This window comes from Myotis yumanensis, unplaced genomic scaffold, assembly GCF_028538775.1.
Source record: "Myotis yumanensis isolate MYYU_CA2020_CCGP unplaced genomic scaffold, mMyoYum1.0.hap1 SCAF_2, whole genome shotgun sequence".
Taxonomy (NCBI): Eukaryota; Metazoa; Chordata; class Mammalia; order Chiroptera; family Vespertilionidae; genus Myotis; species Myotis yumanensis.
The window spans coordinates 60723332-60740449 of record NW_027223753.1 but is presented as its reverse complement, the minus strand read 5'-3'; the positions used below and the strand labels follow the sequence as shown (position 1 = coordinate 60740449).

Below are 17118 nucleotides of genomic sequence, written 5' to 3'. Positions count from 1 at the left end.
TGCAGAGACCCTTATTCAAGGCCCCAGTAAGACTGCAGAGTTGAGTGATGTCATTCTTCGAAAAGAAAACGGGGCACTGTTTGGAAAGGGGAATGGTTGTGGGCAGCCAAAAAGCCAATGGTAAAATGTATTGCTTTTGGAAACAAGAATTTAAGATTATTTTATCTGGAAAAAAGAAAATCGTGGAATTTTTTCATTACAGTGTTTCACATATCCATATTATTGTTAAGAAGAGACTGGTCAGTTTTTTTCCCATCTCAATAGAAGTTGAACAGAGTTCAGTTAATGAACTCTGGCTCAGATTAGGCTAAAATGTAAGCAAGATCATTTGCTCATTGGGCAAGGTTCTATTGTGATAAAGGGAATAAAATAATAAACAGTGGATAAGCTTAACTTTTTATCCACTACATTTTTTAAATATCCAGAGTTCCAAGATCTTGAAAGCACATTGGAGATTATTATCTAAGACAAACTCACCATTGTATAGGTTAGGAAACTGAGATCCAGGGCACTAAAATGACTTTTCCTCGGTCATATTACTGCTCAGTATCAAAAACAAAGCCACTACCCAGATTTCCGGTTTCACAGTAACATCCATTACTCTTCACTCTTTTCTTAGTCCTCATGTGCCCTGGATGATTTAGACACTCGTGATTAAAGATAATTTCTTGAATTTGCTTTTGATTCTATCATCTACAATTTTATTATTTGGGATAACTTTACTTCCCCAACATGTACATTTTAAACTGCATTATTCCATCAAATCAGTTTGCCATTAATTATAACATGCACCTCTAGGAAAGCAAACAAAATGCTGGCAATCAAATTAGAGCACAATACTTTCTTACTACATAGGATATTTATTTTATACTTAGTGAAAGAGTTCTTCCAGGCTCATTAACACTGGTATTTTTATCATACATTATTCTTGTTCATAGATTATAAAAGGGAAATATACACAAAAATACATTTTAATAGCAGTTTTAAAAAACTTCTGCGCACATGAAATCCATCTCTCCTGAATGACATTTCATCTCAGAGCCATTGATACCATGTTACCAATATCAACCTCTGTGCTTCAAGAGCACCGGTGATGCATGATTTCTTGAACTTGTCCCCAGCCTCTTCTTTCATGCTACTGACACCCAGTCTGCATGTTCCTTCCTCAAACAGTCCTGATGGTTTTTGACTGAAATGTCCAGAGGTTGCCATTGTCCAGCCCTGCCACCAAGAATAACAATTGAGCTCACACACATGTACACACAATGACATCGTCCTTACCACTGCCACTTGGCCAACAGCAATTGTAAAACTCCATTGAATACCACACACACCCTAATTTCAGGCATGTTAAATGTGAAAAAAGGGGGCAGCGCCTGGGGGAGGGGTGGCAGGTGCTATGTCTCACCATAAAGGTGGCAAGAAGAAGCCCTGAAGCAGCCCAAGAAGCAGACCAAGGAGATGGACAAGGAAGAGAGGGCATTAAAGCAGAAGCAAAAAGAGGAGTGGGAAAAATTGAATAGCTAAAAGCGAAGGCCAAGGGGAAGGACCCTCTGGCCACAGGTCGAATTAAGAAATATGGCAAAAAGTGAGCTGTGCCTTGTGCCTGGAGAAATGGTGATCCTTAATTCCATTCCTGTTTTGACATCTGGATTCCTGCCATAACATCTGTTGCTACTGTTAGCTAGAATAAAGTGTTGACTCTGAGATTGTTCATTTAAGAATGAACTTTTGCCCTGGCCAGTGTGGCTCAGTTGGCTGGAGCCTTGTCCTGTACACCGATAGTGGCTCATCTCTTTAGTTCTTCTCACTCAGCTATTTCTCAACCCAGCTCAGGATTCTGCCAAAGTGTGATCTTCAGTCTTTGTTCTATCCTGAATTCTGTACCACCTGGAATTAAACCAACTAATTTGAAATAACCAAAAAGAAAAGTGAAAAATAATTGATGCATTAGAACATGAATGCTATAATGAGATATATTTTTTTGTATTTTAGTCCCTGAAATGAATATAAGGAACTAGCTTCCTCATTATTATAAAATTTGCTAAGCCTCTTTATCCCACCATATATCTGTAAATGATGTGCTATTCTGGTTATTCCTAGCTGACATTAGTATGGAAACTGGACAGGTATCAGTGTTATTCCTATTTCCCAGGCTGAGCCACAAGAGATGCTGTTATACACTAGTCCTCACTTAATTAGATCAAAAGCTGATTTTCAATTTTCTGAAAAATTTAGAATTTTCAAAAATTAAATAATTCTCTACTTCCTTTTTAGGTTCAAAATCTTTTATGGAGGTCATATTGAGAAATCATCATTTTTCTGGGGGAATAAACCTAGATTATTTGACACACAGAAATGAAGTATAACCCACAGTGATGAGCACAGTTCTGCCAGCTTCCTAAGAAAACCCTAGCATGTCACTCACAGTGTGGCCCAAGGAGCCACAGGAGTAGCAGCACCTGAGAGCTTGTCAGTAATGCACACCCCCAACTCACCCCAGACCCACAGAACCAGAATCGTCACATCACCAAGATCCCTAGGGAGGCAGGCACATTATAGTTCAAGAAGCAATGGCCTAAAAGATGGGCTGTTCAGTTAACGCTGAGTACACACTTCCCAGAAGCTTGGGTTGCTGTAACCATTTTATTGCCACAGCTGACATAAGTAGCTATTAGGCTCTGAGACTTTTCCAGGCTAACTGCTATTTCCTAGCACTGTTTCAATCTTCAGAGGTGAATAAGGGGGAAAAAAAATGAAGGAGTGGGTAGTGAAGGGCACAGATCTTTACCAAGGTTACTGAATCTTTAAGTACTGGAACAATAAAGAGGTAGAGAAGCTGTGAGCTGGAAGAAAACTCTCTTAGCTCAATCATCCACTCTGTTTCACCAATACTATTGACCACTTTCTACATGCCTCGCATTTAATCTTTCCACCTCTCTAAAACTTTTCTTCTCTCACTTTCTCTGCTCACCTTATAAAGCCTGGCATGACAGTCTGAACCAAGGATTCTTTAACAGGAGTTCAGGGGTTGCCTTCAGGGAGCCCCTAAATCTAAGATGATATGTTTAAAAATTGGGGTGTAGGTATATGCATATTTCCATAGAGAAAAAAAATTCATGCTCTTATCAGAATTTGAAAAGAGATTGTAATCAATCACTCGATCAATAGTTAAGAACCACTAGCAGTCTAAGTAAGTAATATCTATCCACCATCTATTTTAAAGTCATTGATATAAACTTTTTGGTGGCAAACATTAATTAATTTCATTTGGAAATTGGCTCATTATGAAATAACTAATACTCCACCCACTTTGTGCTGTCACAGACCTTTCTGTGGAAAATAAAAACCAACAACAAAAAACATAGCGATGGGAAAAGATCATCTCACTTAACTATAAGAAGACCTCACTTAGTTACATAATCATGTTGGCACCACTTCCCATTTTGCTGTTCTCCATTCCTTCATTCTATGTTATCTTTTACTAGAGGCCCAGTGCACGAAATTTGTGCACAGGGAGTGGGGGGGGGGGGTCCTTCAGCCTGGCCTGCACCCTCTAACAATCTGGGACCCCTCTCACAATCCAGGACTGCTGGCTTCTAGCCACATGCCTGCCTGCCTGATCACCCCTAACCACTCTGTCTGCCTGCCTGATCGCCCCTAACCACCTCTGCCTGCCTGCCTGATCACCCCTCACCATTCTGCCTGCCTGCCTAATCGCCCTGAACTGCTTGCCTGCCTGTCTGATCGCCCCTAACCACCTCTGCCTCGGCCCTCACTACCGCGGCTTCGTCTGGAAGGATGTCCAGAATGACATCTGAAATGTCGTTCAGCTGTCTGGTCTAATTAGCATATTATGCTTTTATTATTATAGATTATTTTGTTGTTGTTGTTGTTAATCCTCACTTGAGGGTATTTTTTTCCATTGATTTTTTTAGAGAGAGTGTAAGGGAAGGGGAAAGGCAGAAAGAGAGAAACAGCCCTGTGAGAGAGACTGGTTGCCTCACAAGTGTGTCCTGACCTGACCGGGGATGGAGTGCCCTTGACCGGACCCTTCAGTCTGCAGCCAAACATGCTATCCACTGAACCACACTGGATAGGGCTTATCTTTTATTCTTAAAGGATCATTGATGCTATCCCTCCCTTAGTATTAGCTCCCTAGTTCTTCCAAAAGTGTGTCATAGCTATATTGTCCTCATTCTATCCTTTCCACTCTGTCTCTGTCAATTTCAAAATCTCATTCAAGAAACAGCAAAGAAGGTCAGGATTAGCTTTGGCTGGCTATCATAATATACACCCTTAGCTCGGGTCCCACAAAAGGGGTGGTGTCTTTTAACGCCTTTGAAATCAAGAGAAATCAAAGAAACTATTTACAATCCTACCTTTACAACCAGAAGTCCATTGATCAGTGTAGGTAAAGGGATGGCTAATCAAGGGGGAATGGCTTTTAGAAAGTACAGTTTGATCCACAAAGCTGAGTGATCAGGGCAAGCTCAAATCCCATCTGAGTGGGGCAATAAATCTATAGTCCTGTCATCTTTGAGATATCTCATTCATGAAGCACAGGTAAGAAATCACCTCTATACCATCTCACACCTGTCAGAATGGCCATCATCAACAAATCAACAAACGACAAGTGCTGGAGAGGATGTGGAGAAAAAGGAACACTTGTGCACTGCTGGTGGGAATGCAGACTGGTGCAGCCACTATGGAAGACAGTATGGAGTTTCCTAAAAAAATTGGAAATGGAACTCCCATTTGACCCTGTGATCCCACTTCTAGGAATATATCCCAAGAAACCAGAAACACCAATCAGAAAGGATATGTGCACCCCTATGTTCATAGCAGCACAATTCACCATAGCTAAGATCTGGAAACAGCCTAAGTGCCCATCAGTAGATGAATGGATTAGAAAACTGTGGTACATCTACACAATGGAATACTATGCTGCTATAAAAAAGAAGGAACTCTTACCATTTGCAACAGCATGGATGGAGCTGGAGAGCATTATGCTAAGTGAAACAAGCCAGTCAATGAAGGGAAAATACCACATGATCTCACTCATTCATGGATAATAAAGACCATTACAAACTTTTGAACAATAATAGATACAGAGGCAGAGCTGCCTCAAACTGATTGTCAAACTGCAGTGGGAAGGCCAGGGAGGGTTGGGGGACAGGAGGGAGGGGAGTAAGAGATCAACCAAAGGACTTGTATGCATGCATATAAGCATAACTAATGGACATAAGACACTGGGGGGTAATGGAGGGCAGGGGTTTGTCAAAGGTGGGGGGGGGGAAACAAAGGACACTTATGTAATACCCTTTGTAATACTTTTAGCAAAAATAAAAAAAATAAATAAATAAAAAAAAGAAATCACCTCTAGTTGCCATTAAATTATCAAGCACATTTCCTTTGCAGTGATTCATGTATAGAGTTTTACAATTAAGAGAACAAGGTATCCCCAGAAATTCAGTACAAATATCTAACATCAAGGCCTGAACTCTAGTTTTCCTACTAACTGCCTGGGAAATTTGGTCCCAAACACTTTGCCCTCTGGGACTTGGTTTATTTATCTAAAAAAAAGAAAGAGTTGTGTTCATATTAGAATGGCCAAAATCTAGAACCCTGATAATACCAAATACTGACAAGATTGTGGAGCAACAGAAGCTCTCATTCATTACTGGTGGAAATGCAAAATGGTATCATCAGTTAAGAAGACAGTTTGGCAGTTTCTTACAAAACTAAGCATATTATTAAAATCCAGTAATTATAGTCCTTGGTATTTACCCAAAGATGTTAAACACTTGTGTTCACACACAAAAAAACCTGCACATGTATGTTTATAGCGGCATTATAATTGCCAAAACTTGGAAGCAACCAAGATGTCCTTCAGTAGATGAATGGATAAACTGTGGTCCATTCAGACAATAGTATTCAGCAATAAAAATAAATGAGCTCACAAACCATAAAAAGACATAGAGAAAACTTAAATGCATATTGCTAACTAAAAGAAGCCCATCTGAGGACACATACTACATGATTCCAACTATATGACACTCTGAAAAATGCAAAACTCTAAAGAAATGTTTAAAAAATCAATGGTTGCCATAGGTAGAGAGAGGGGAGGAATAAGCAAAGTACAGAGGATTTTTAGAGCAATGATAATACTCTATATGATCCTACATAATAAAAGCATAATATGTAAATCGACTGAACGGTGATACGACCAGTCGGCGGGGGGCAGGGCCAGCGAGCAGGCAGTGCCAGACCAGCCAAGGCATGTGCCAGCAGGCTGAGAGGGGACAGCAATGGGGGGGAGGTGGTGGTGGAAACCAACAATGGTGGAGGGGCAATTGGGGGAGGGACAGGGCCAGCTGCTTGCTGGCTGTGCCATCCCTTGATCCGCCCGCCCAGTCACCTCCTGCAGAGGGAAGCCACCGGTGGCAGCAGTGGCTAGGTGATGGACACCATCCCCTGATCAGCCAGCCAGTTGCCTCCCACAGAGGGAGGCCACACTGCAGCTAAGGCCCACTCCCCATGGAGAGCGAGCCTAAGCAGTCAGTTGGACATCCCCTGAGGGCTCCCAGACTGCGAGAGGGCACAGGCCAGGCTGAAACCCCGCCCCACCCCCCACCGAGTGCACAAATTTTCGTGCACCAGACCTCTAGTGTTATAATAATGGAAAAATGGCATTATATATTTTCCCAAACCCACAGAATGTACAAGTCCAAGAGTGAATCCTAAGGTAAAGTGTGGACATTGGGTGATTATGATGAGCCAATGTAGGTTCATTCTTGGTACAAAATTCTTGTGAGTGATGTTGATAATGGGGGAGGCTCTGAATATGTAATGGCACAGGGAAATCGCTGTACCTTTCTTTCAATTTTATTGTAAATCTAAAACTGCTATAAAAATATAGGCTTTTTTAAAAGCAGGAGTCCTCAAACTACGGCCCGCGGGCCACATGCAAATACAAATATTGCATTTGTTCCCATTTTGTTTTTTTACTTCAAAATAAGATATGTGCAGTGTGCATAGGAATTTGTTCGTAGTTTTTTTTTAAACTATAGTCCGGCCCTCCAACGGTCTGAGGGACAGTGAACTGGCCCCCTGTTTAAAAAGTTTGAGGACCCCTGTTTAAAAGGGTTGGGTGAGCTGCTCTCAAAAGAAACAAATTAGAGTAGAGGTTAAAATCTTGAACTCTGTTATCAAAGAGACTTGGGTTCAAATTCAAACCCTGACACTCACCACCTCCTGAGCTTGATCAAATTACCCAACTACTCAGCCTCACTTTTTCATTTGTAAAATGGGGGTGATAATTGTTCTGACCTTAGGAAGTACATAAAATAATATCATTCAATAATAAGGTCAGAATTTCAAGGGCATATTTCAGTTTCTAATTATTGAAAAATGTTTTTCCTTTACTCTGAGAATTTCTCCCTACTTGTGTTACCATGAGTATCAACTGATATTATTAGGTGTTAATACTTCAAAAACTGTGCATTTCTATATTGATAAGAGGAAATAATATTGATATTATTTCACTCTTCTTACTTTTATTTATTTTTTTAAATATATTTTATTGATTTTTACAAAGAGGAAGGGAGAGGGATAGAGAGCTAGAAATATCTATGAGAGAGAAACATCTATCAGCTGCCTCCTGCACAACCCCTACTGGGGATCGAGCCTGCAACCAAGGTACATGCTCTTGACTGGAATCAAACCTGGAACCCTTCAGTCTGCAGGCCGATGCTCTATCCATTGAGCCAAACCGATGAGGGCACCCCTCTTACTTTTGGAGGTACTAATTAAAAACAATCCCAATGTAATGCTTTCATTCAAACTGAGTAATGTAAATTTAAAGTGTTTTAAAATACACTAGTTCTAACACATTTGATTTTACAGAGATTTAAAAGAACATCTCTAAAAATCAATTTCTAAAAATAATTACATATATCAAAACAACCATTTAAAAAGTAGAATTTCTTATATTAACTGATATGGAGCTTGTTTTCTATTTTCAATATTATTAAGATTAATCAGATTTTTTTATTTTTATTTTAATGACTGAAACAAAACAGATCTAAAACCACAGCTTCTGGAAGAACTTGCTGGTCTTGTACTTCTGTTCAAACTTGACCTTGGCCTCCCATTAGCCTTGCGTTTTAGAGCAGGGACTCTGAAGATGTCCTTGTTGATGACAGTTTTGTCCAAGGGGATATATCCACATAGTACCTTGTGGGCATGAGGTGATTGTAGTTATAAACTTTCACAAAAGACTTAATCTTTGACCTCTTGGCAATTTTCTTCTTGCCCATGGCAGCTGTCACTTTTCGGGGATTGTGATCAATTCCAGCCACCAGAGCATGGCTATAGGGATGATCTGAGGTGCCATCCTCAATGTCCTTCATGATGATGGCTATGCGTCCAGAGTAATATCCGGCCAGGACCAGCACCATCTTCCCGGATTTTGAAGGCAGCCACTTGACCTACAGCTGAAAGGAAAGAACGGAATCAGATTATTTTTATTAGACATAATTTTTCATAAGAGCTGTTAAATCACAGGTAAAATGGTGCCAAGTCAAATGGGCTTTATCTCTATTTTGGGAAAACTGAAATGATTATCAATGAGGGAAAATAAGGCTGAATAAATATCACATCTCAGGATTTTTACCCCCTTTTTTCTTTTAATTGAGCTTCTTCCTCTCATAGATCTTGTACTTATCATTCATTTATTTTCATCTTCAAGTATTTAGGTAATACACACACATAGAGAGGTCTGGCTCTTTAGAAAACAACAAATCAAACCAAACCCTTTATGAAGCTGCTGATTTCAATACAATTTTCATGCTATTCGATTTGGAAATGATTTACATATGCTTAAATTACCTCTTCCATGATTGAAATTTTTTAAGTAATTCATTACAAATAAAATTTTACTAGGACATTTAAAAATAATTTCTTTGTTTTGTTCCATTTATATTCACAAAAGTCTTATTGATAAAGCATGAGAAAAGAATTGGTACAAGTAAGTCATACTTAAGTGGTTTTTTTAAAACCACTAAGGTACCATCTCAAACAATGATATTGATCTGTCAGTTATACCTTCTTTCTCTGTGGATATGCCTCCATGTTGCAGGGGAGATATACATATTGGCATGTATTGAAATAGTCTGCGTCAAATTATCATCTAGTTGAGATAGAGATGTAGCAAGGGGATGTCTCCATGACTCAAAAGCCCACGGAGAGGAACCACAGTGTCAAACTTGTGATATGGTGTCAAGATGAAGTATGCTTTGTATTCTATTAATAGTAGGGAACACATTTCACTGCTCATTCAAGTGTCGTGCTAGAACTAGGTGAGTGTTGCCAATATAAGTGGATGGAGATCAACACTTTTTGACACTCCTGCTACCAAGTGCCTATAAAATGTTTATACCTATAATTGTGTCAAATTATGCTAATTGAGTACTGAAAAGACACTATAAGCTGACGTATTCAAACAGTACGTTTCTCCGAATCGCATGGAGTTCTTCAAGTTAGGTACTTGGAGGGCCTTTTTCCCTTTACCAAGTAGTGTCCAAGTACAATGTCCTAAAGTGTCATTTGTTCTTAATTTAATCTTTAAAAGTAAGTATGAGGAAAGCAAATTTATTTAAATTCTTGATTATACAAATATAAGGTATTAAAGGTTTTAACTTCACTGGTTTTATTTTATTTTTTCAACCCAGTATACTAGTATCAGGATTATTTCTTTGATAGTGTTTTTATTATAAATGATACTTTGAGTACAGCTCAGAGTTTTTAACAATGTCAGCCCATCGGTAGATGTTACTATATCAGCTGTGATTGTGAGTCAGGAAGAAAATGAAATAAAATACTCATTCCTAGGGAAGTTTTTGGTTTTTTTTTCCCCTTAACTCCTCTCAGGTCAAAATGAATAGGGATTTTTCTGAAAGTCATTATAGACAAATACAACTTCAATGACGTCTCAATTTTATTTTAGGATATTCTGCTTTTAGGAATAGAGATAACAATCCTTGAGTTTCTAAATTCTGACCATATTCTATTAAAATCATTTTTCTACTTTTCTGTTAAACTGCATTTAATCCTTTGTGTCAATGTGTTGAGGAAGATAGTAAAGAGATATCTGAACTTTGCCTTAAACTACTTTAATCTTTTTTTAAGCTCTCATTCATGTAACACAGCTTCAGCAATCTGATTTCAACACCCCATCTCCCAGGGGGAAAATGCTAAGATTTCCAAGTTCAGAGACCAGTGTGAGCCTGATTCTCCTCAACTAAAAGGTATGTAATTCTAACGGCACATTCTCTACAGTGCCTCCTGGAGGCTTTTCAAGTCTTTTGAATTTTAATGGTAGTAAAGAGATCTTTTGTGCTGGCTGAAGGGGTCCTAGAGCTGAGGGGATTGGTAATGGCATATGGCACAGGTGGTCACAGAGAATTTTTATCAAGTGTGGAAAACATCAACCCTCTTACAAGGCAACATATGCCGCCGAGAACACATTTGCCCAAAACCTTTGTTCCCTGTGTTGGCTGTGAGCACAATTTAGCAACCACTTTTAAATGTTGTTCTAGTCCCACGGCCCTTAATGATGTGGGATTCAACTATGGAAGAAACCTAATGACAATGCCGTTCTGTCACATTCCCTGCACTTTTCTGCAGCACGAGTGGAGGAATCAATAGCTCCAGAAACGTTTGTTTGCCGGCCTAAGAGTCTATTCCTAACTCGTGTCTCTTCTCATCCAATTCCAAGAGCACTCTCCAGCGTGAAGTAGTTCTGAACTATTTTTGCCTGTAAACGGTTTCCCACCATTCCTCACTGTTTCCATTCAATATCCCATCTTTTAGTTCAAATAAACATCACTTTATCTCATGCCCCTTCTAATATTTTTGCATGAGAAATTATGTATTCCAACAGCAGCAATATCCCCTTGCCTAAGGAGACCTGCTGGCAGATGGAGAGCAAGTTGGAGCTCTCCAGGCCTGAACTGACAATTAAAACACCCAGCCCAGATTGATGGTGATTACTGTCTACCAGTTAGCCAAAGGCTTTATGACCCAAGCTGACAATGGCAGCCCATGCTATGGCAACAAGACCAAATAACAATTGAAGTACATGCTTGATAAAGAGTCTTTCATTTATATGCACAGCTTTAGCAATTAGTTTCTTTGTAACAAAAAGAGCAAGAGATTTCGCTCTACTAGTATTATATGACAAAGGATGGTGGAATGATTTTTAGAATGCTTTAGCCCTCTAGAGCAAATATAAAAAGTACTAGAGGCCCAGTGCACAAAAATTTGTGCACTCAGGGGGGGGGGTGCCCCAGCCTGGCCTGTGCCCTCTCGAAGTCTGGGACCCCTCAGGAGATAACGACCTGCTGGCTTAGGCCTGCTTCCGGGTGGCAGAGGGAAGGCCCAATCCCTAGGTGCAGCCCCTGGTCAGGCTCAGAGCAGGGATGATTGGGGAGTTGGGGCACCGCCCCGTCATGCACAGAGCAGGGCGGATCGGGAGGTTGCGATGCCACCCTCAGTCACGCTCAGGGTAGGGCCGATTGGGGGTTTGGGGCACCGCCCCCTGTCACACTCAAGGCAGGGTCGATGGGAAGGTTGCAGAGCCACCCCCTTTCACACACAGAGCAGGGCCGATCAGGGGGTTGGTGCGCTGCATCCTGTCAAACACAGAGCAGCAGGGCGATCAGGGGATTGGGGGGGGACCACCTGTCACACATAGAGCCGCAGGGCGATCAGGGGATTGGGGAGCTTCCTCCTGTCACACACAGAGCCGCAGGGCGATCAGGGGGTTTGGGCACTGCCCCCTGTCACGCTGATCCCGGTGCAAGGAGCCTCGCTGCTCCGCTGATCCCGGTGCCGGGAGGCATATTACCCTTTTACTATATAAAATAGAGGCCTGGTGCATGGGTGGGGGCTGGCTGGTTTGCCCTGAAGGGTGTCCTGGATCAGGGTGGGGGTCCCCACTGGGGTGCCTGGCCAGTCTGGGTGAGGGGCTGAGGGCTGTTTTCCGGAAGCGAGGGATTGAAGCTTCCAACCGCTCCTTGTTTTCTTTTTTTTTTTTTTTATTCTGGGCCAGCTTTAGCTCTGAGGCCTTGCCTCTGAAAACATCGATACAATGTTGCTAAAGCCCGGCTGAATGAAAGCCGGTTTCTGGAGTTTTGTTTAGCTTCTTATTTGCAACATAGTACATAGTTGCTTAGAGTTGTAGCTCAGAGGCCGGCAAGTGAGGTGGGGAACGTTGGAGTCCGCAGTCACTGAAGCAAGCAAGCCTCCCTGCTTGCTTCAGTGCCTGGCTGCCAGCGCCATCTTGGCTGACAGTTAATTTGCATATACTCACTGATTAGCCAATGAAAAAGGTAGCAGTCGTACGCTAATTACCATGTTTCTCTTTTATTAGTGTAGATTGTCATCATTATGCACAATATAGTGAATTTCTGATGCACCCTATACAGAAGCTAAAGTTAGAAAAAATGTATCACTCCAGACTAATTAGAAAAAAAGTAATCAATTCACTCAATGACTTAATATAGGTTAGGGTCCCTTTTCCTGGAAACATTCCAGACAATGGAAGAGCCCCATTCGGTTGTTATTCCTACAGATATCACTGCTAAAACGTAGTCTCTATAGGACAGAAAGAGCCACTCTAGCAATCTAGCTCTTTCTGCTCTGCTCATCTTTTCCCTTTTGGGAACAGGCAGCAAAATATGATAATTGCCATTATGCAAGTTATTTTAGCAGATGGAAAATTTGGACTACTAACTTACCTTTCTAAAAATTTATCTCTACAATCATTCCAGAAAGTAAGGAAATGCTTTTTAAAAATTGATGATAGGGGACACAGGAGCTTTCAGTGGTCAATGATAGAGCAATTGGAGGAACAACAAAAAAACTTTTAAGAAGCCGAAAGAGAAAGAAAGAAAGAAAGAAAGAAAGAAAGAAAGAAAGAAAGAAAGAAAGAAAGAAAGAAAGAAAGAAAGAAAGAAGGGAGGGAGGGAGGGAGGGAGGGAGGGAGGGAGGGAGGGAGGGAGGGAGGGAGGGAGGGAAGGAGGGAGGGAGGAAGGAAGGAAGGAAGGAAGGAAGGAAGGAAGGAAGGAAGGAAGGAAGGAAAGAAAGAGAGAAAGAAAGAAAAAAGGAAAGAAAAGAGCCAGGTCTTACCATCGTCCTGAAAACCGGGCCTCATCCTCCAGCTGAGCAAATCACATCATTGTTTGCAAGGAGGCCGAAGCTGCTCTAAGTTTTACTTCCCCAGATGATATGGTTCAACAGGACCAGGAAAGAGGCAGCAGTAAAACAAAGAGCAGAAATACATTTGACCCTTGAACAACGCTGGGGTTAGGGACATGGAGCCCCACACAGCAGAAAATTGCACCTATAACTTTTAACTCAACCGTCAGCACATAAGGTGATTCTTTATCCACAGATTCAACCAACCCCAATAGAAAACAGCATTTTATTTTTCAATTACAGATTACACTCAATATTATTTTGTATTCGTTTCAGTGTACAGCATAGTGGTTGGACAATCATATCCTTTACAAAGTTAGAAAACAGTATTTTTACCCACAGTTGGGAATTGGCAGTTGGGAAACTGTAGTTGGGAATGTGAAAATACAGTTGATTTTCTAAATCTGCACATAGGTTGACCTGTGAACTTCAAACTTGTATTATTAAACGGTCAACTATAATTTTTTTAATTAAAAAAGTAACATTGGATTATAACAGAAAGTATAAAATAAATATCCACGAGTCCATAATAATGTAAAAATAGTTAAATAAGTAAGTAAACAAACAAATAAATGTGGGAGAAGACACAAATCTCCATGTAGAAGAATTCCAACCTATTTGTGTAGCTACACCACTGAGAGAATGGAGCGTAGCTTCCCACTCTGTGAGTGTGGATCGATCATAGTGACTTCCATCCAAAGGTACAGTGTGGAAGGGTAAAAAGGCAGCTTTTCAGTGTAAAAGCTTGTAAACAGTATCCGAGCCAGGTGATCAAGGTCAACAGTAACAGTGTTAATCATGTTGATAGCACAAACCCTTCATATCACATGATGAAATGGCACTTTACCTCTGTAGTCTTCCTCCCAAAAGCCCATAACCCCAACCCAATCATTAGAAAATATCTGACAAAAATCCTACTGAGGAGCATTTTGCAAAATATCTGATCAGTACTCCTTAAAACTGTCCAGGTCATCAAAACAAGGAAAATGTGAGAAATTGCCACAGCCAAGAGGCGCCTAAGGAGACATCGCGACTGATTGTAATGTGGCATCCTGGATGGAATTCTGAAACATACAAAGGACATTAGGCAAAATCTAAGGAAATCTGACTATAGTTAATAATGTATTAATATTCAATAACTAATTACCATGTCAATCTAAAATGCAATAATAGGGGAAACTGGGTATGGGCTATATAAGAACACTGTAATAGCTTCCCAATTTTTCTGTAAATCTAAAACTGTTCTAAAATGTGTAAACTCTACAACCCATGGAATTTATCTGCAGCTTGATTTTGTCATAACGCTAGCTCCATTTTACCTAAGCCATCTTATTTTCTATCACAGATTCATGCTCATACATACACATATAAAGATATTATACTACCAGAGTCATTAGTCCTGTTCACCATATTTCTTGTTCTCCTGGTCCCTTTGAAGTTAGATATAATCTTATTACTTGCCCTGTCCAGTGAAACGTGAGGAAGGAGAATACATCACTTTCAGGCACAAGATGTGATAGCTAGTGTTAGATTCACTGCAATCCCTTCCTCCTGCCACAATGCTAGTGGAAACATGGTCGAGAGAGAATCACCATAACTTGGATTGCTGAGTGACTACAATGAACAGAGTTCCCTGTAGCCCTGCATTAGAGGAGAAATAAATTTTGATATATTTAGCCACTGAGAATTTGAGATCGTTTGTTACTATAGAATAGCTTGGCCATCCTGGCAGATGCACATATATGCACACATTATCTATCACTTGATAACACAGCAACTCTCAAAAATTCACATCAGAAAGCTAATTCTTCAGTATGTGTATTTATCACAATGTGCTTAAATTAAAGGAAGAAAACAAGCATTTTTGGCAGAATTAGACAGTAATAAGAATGAGTCTTTTATGATTGGCTTACTGCCAAGTTAGAACTTTTAAACACTTTTAGTATAATTCCCTCACTTTGTAACTATGGAGATTGATCTTCAGTTAAGAATAGGAAGACCTGTTTCTATTGTAGTTGGTACTGGATTTTGCAAGTAGATTTGGGGTTAATTTCACTATGTCTGGAGCCAACTCAGGAATTTGCTCTCTTTTCAAAGCACTCTTAACCTTGGTTCTTTTCCTTTAATAAGAAAGGACCAGTAAAATGGCTGTGTGTTTTTTTAAGAGAAAATAAATGTTTCACAAAAATAAAAAAAATAAAAATCTTGAAAACACATCCAGCAATAAAGCAGTGGGAAGATTGGTTTTTATAACATGATTTTAAGAGGAAAAACAATCTTTATGATTCTTATAAATAGGTTAGTTAGGTATTCCTTCCACACTGATGTACATTAAAAAACATAAAAATTGTTGTAGAGAAATAGACTAATGATCCTCTGGAGGAGGTATAAAACCACCATAATGCACTTGATAGTGCAGTACTCCAGGGCATCTAGAAAGGATAATTCCTTCATTTCCCCTCTCAGAGCTCTGTTTATGCAGGAAGCATTAGGATTTTAAAACTTCAGGGCCCTTAACCAGACGCCAGTCACGGCCATATGTTTTCACCTTCGGTGACGTCTTATGGCACCCAGTTCCAAAATCAAAATTTGCTTTATTTAAAATACATTTGCTCATTTAGATGCATTAACATACTTCTCTATCTTCACTGAGCATACAACATCACCAGGCCTGGGGAGTTTAATCACTGTCATGCTAACAGCACTGTCTAAAAATAGAATACAGGGTCCGCCATAATCCTTTTCAAAAGATTATTTTGAATATTTTAGAGAGAGGAAGGAGAAGTAAAGAGAGAAGCATCAATGATGAGAGAGAATCATGGATTGGCTGCCTCCTGGATACCCCTACTGGGGATGGTCCCCACAACCCAGGCGTGTGCCCTGAGCAGGAATCAAACCCTGACCTCCTGGTTCATGGGTCTACGCTCAATCACTGAGCAGCACTGGCAGGGCCAAAAGACTATTTTAAAAAACTTAATTTTTTTTATGAAAATAGCCCATCCTAAAGGCCAAATCAAAAGGTACTATAGCATATGACAGATTTTCCACAAAAGTATGTTTTTAAAATGTATTTTGTATACACATATATGTATATAACATTTATAAGAATATCACTGTTTCACTCATAAATTTCATGTGCATGTCTTGCAAAGTACTTTGTTTGCCTCTATACCAGTCAATTCATCTCCTAATATTTACTTGAAGTCATGGAAAAAACTGAGAAACTGCTTGCTTATCACACATACTGGTTTTACCATATCATCATGTCTGATATTGGATAAAGATTGAAAATGGAATAGAAAATTTTTCCCAAAGGAAGAAAAAGGAACACTTTAAATGAGGCCAGATAAAGAATTAAGAATATACATACAAATATATATATATATATAATTATTTTTAGTACAGTTATACAGACCATGCATTATACAAATAACTTTTAATGGAATTATAAAGAGAAATAAACTGTGTTTGTATGGTGGGGTTGTGGGAATATGGTTTTTTTTAAGGCTCTAAAATAAAGGAAGAAGATTAGTTAATGAACAAGGGTTAAGAGAAATAAAATATGTTAAAAATATACTGAAAATATTCAAAAGTTTAAGCATTTACAAACAAAATGTATTTTTCTTAGCACCTAAACTCTTTAAAATAACCAAATGGTATTTTTTCTCCACAAAAATCCATTTAAAGTTTCATGCATAACCTAGGAATCCCACTGAGCTCATCTCTGCTTTTGAAAACTCTCAAGTGCACTTTAAAGGGTTGGGGTCTGATGCTGTGGTTGGGTTTATAATCTCCAACAACACACTTCTCGTTATTACTTACAGGAAAATCTTTTTCTACAATGACTCACTGACA

The 17118-nt window shown here is 39.7% G+C and overlaps 2 pseudogenes; one reads left to right on the top strand and one right to left on the bottom strand.

Moving 5' to 3' along the window:
- The first annotated feature begins 1399 nt into the window (after positions 1–1399).
- Positions 1400–1592, top strand: LOC139001860 (translation machinery-associated protein 7B-like; annotated as a pseudogene).
- Positions 1593–8086: 6494 nt separating this feature from the next.
- On the bottom strand, positions 8087–13245 carry LOC139001859 (large ribosomal subunit protein eL27 pseudogene; annotated as a pseudogene).
- Positions 13246–17118: the final 3873 nt, after the last annotated feature.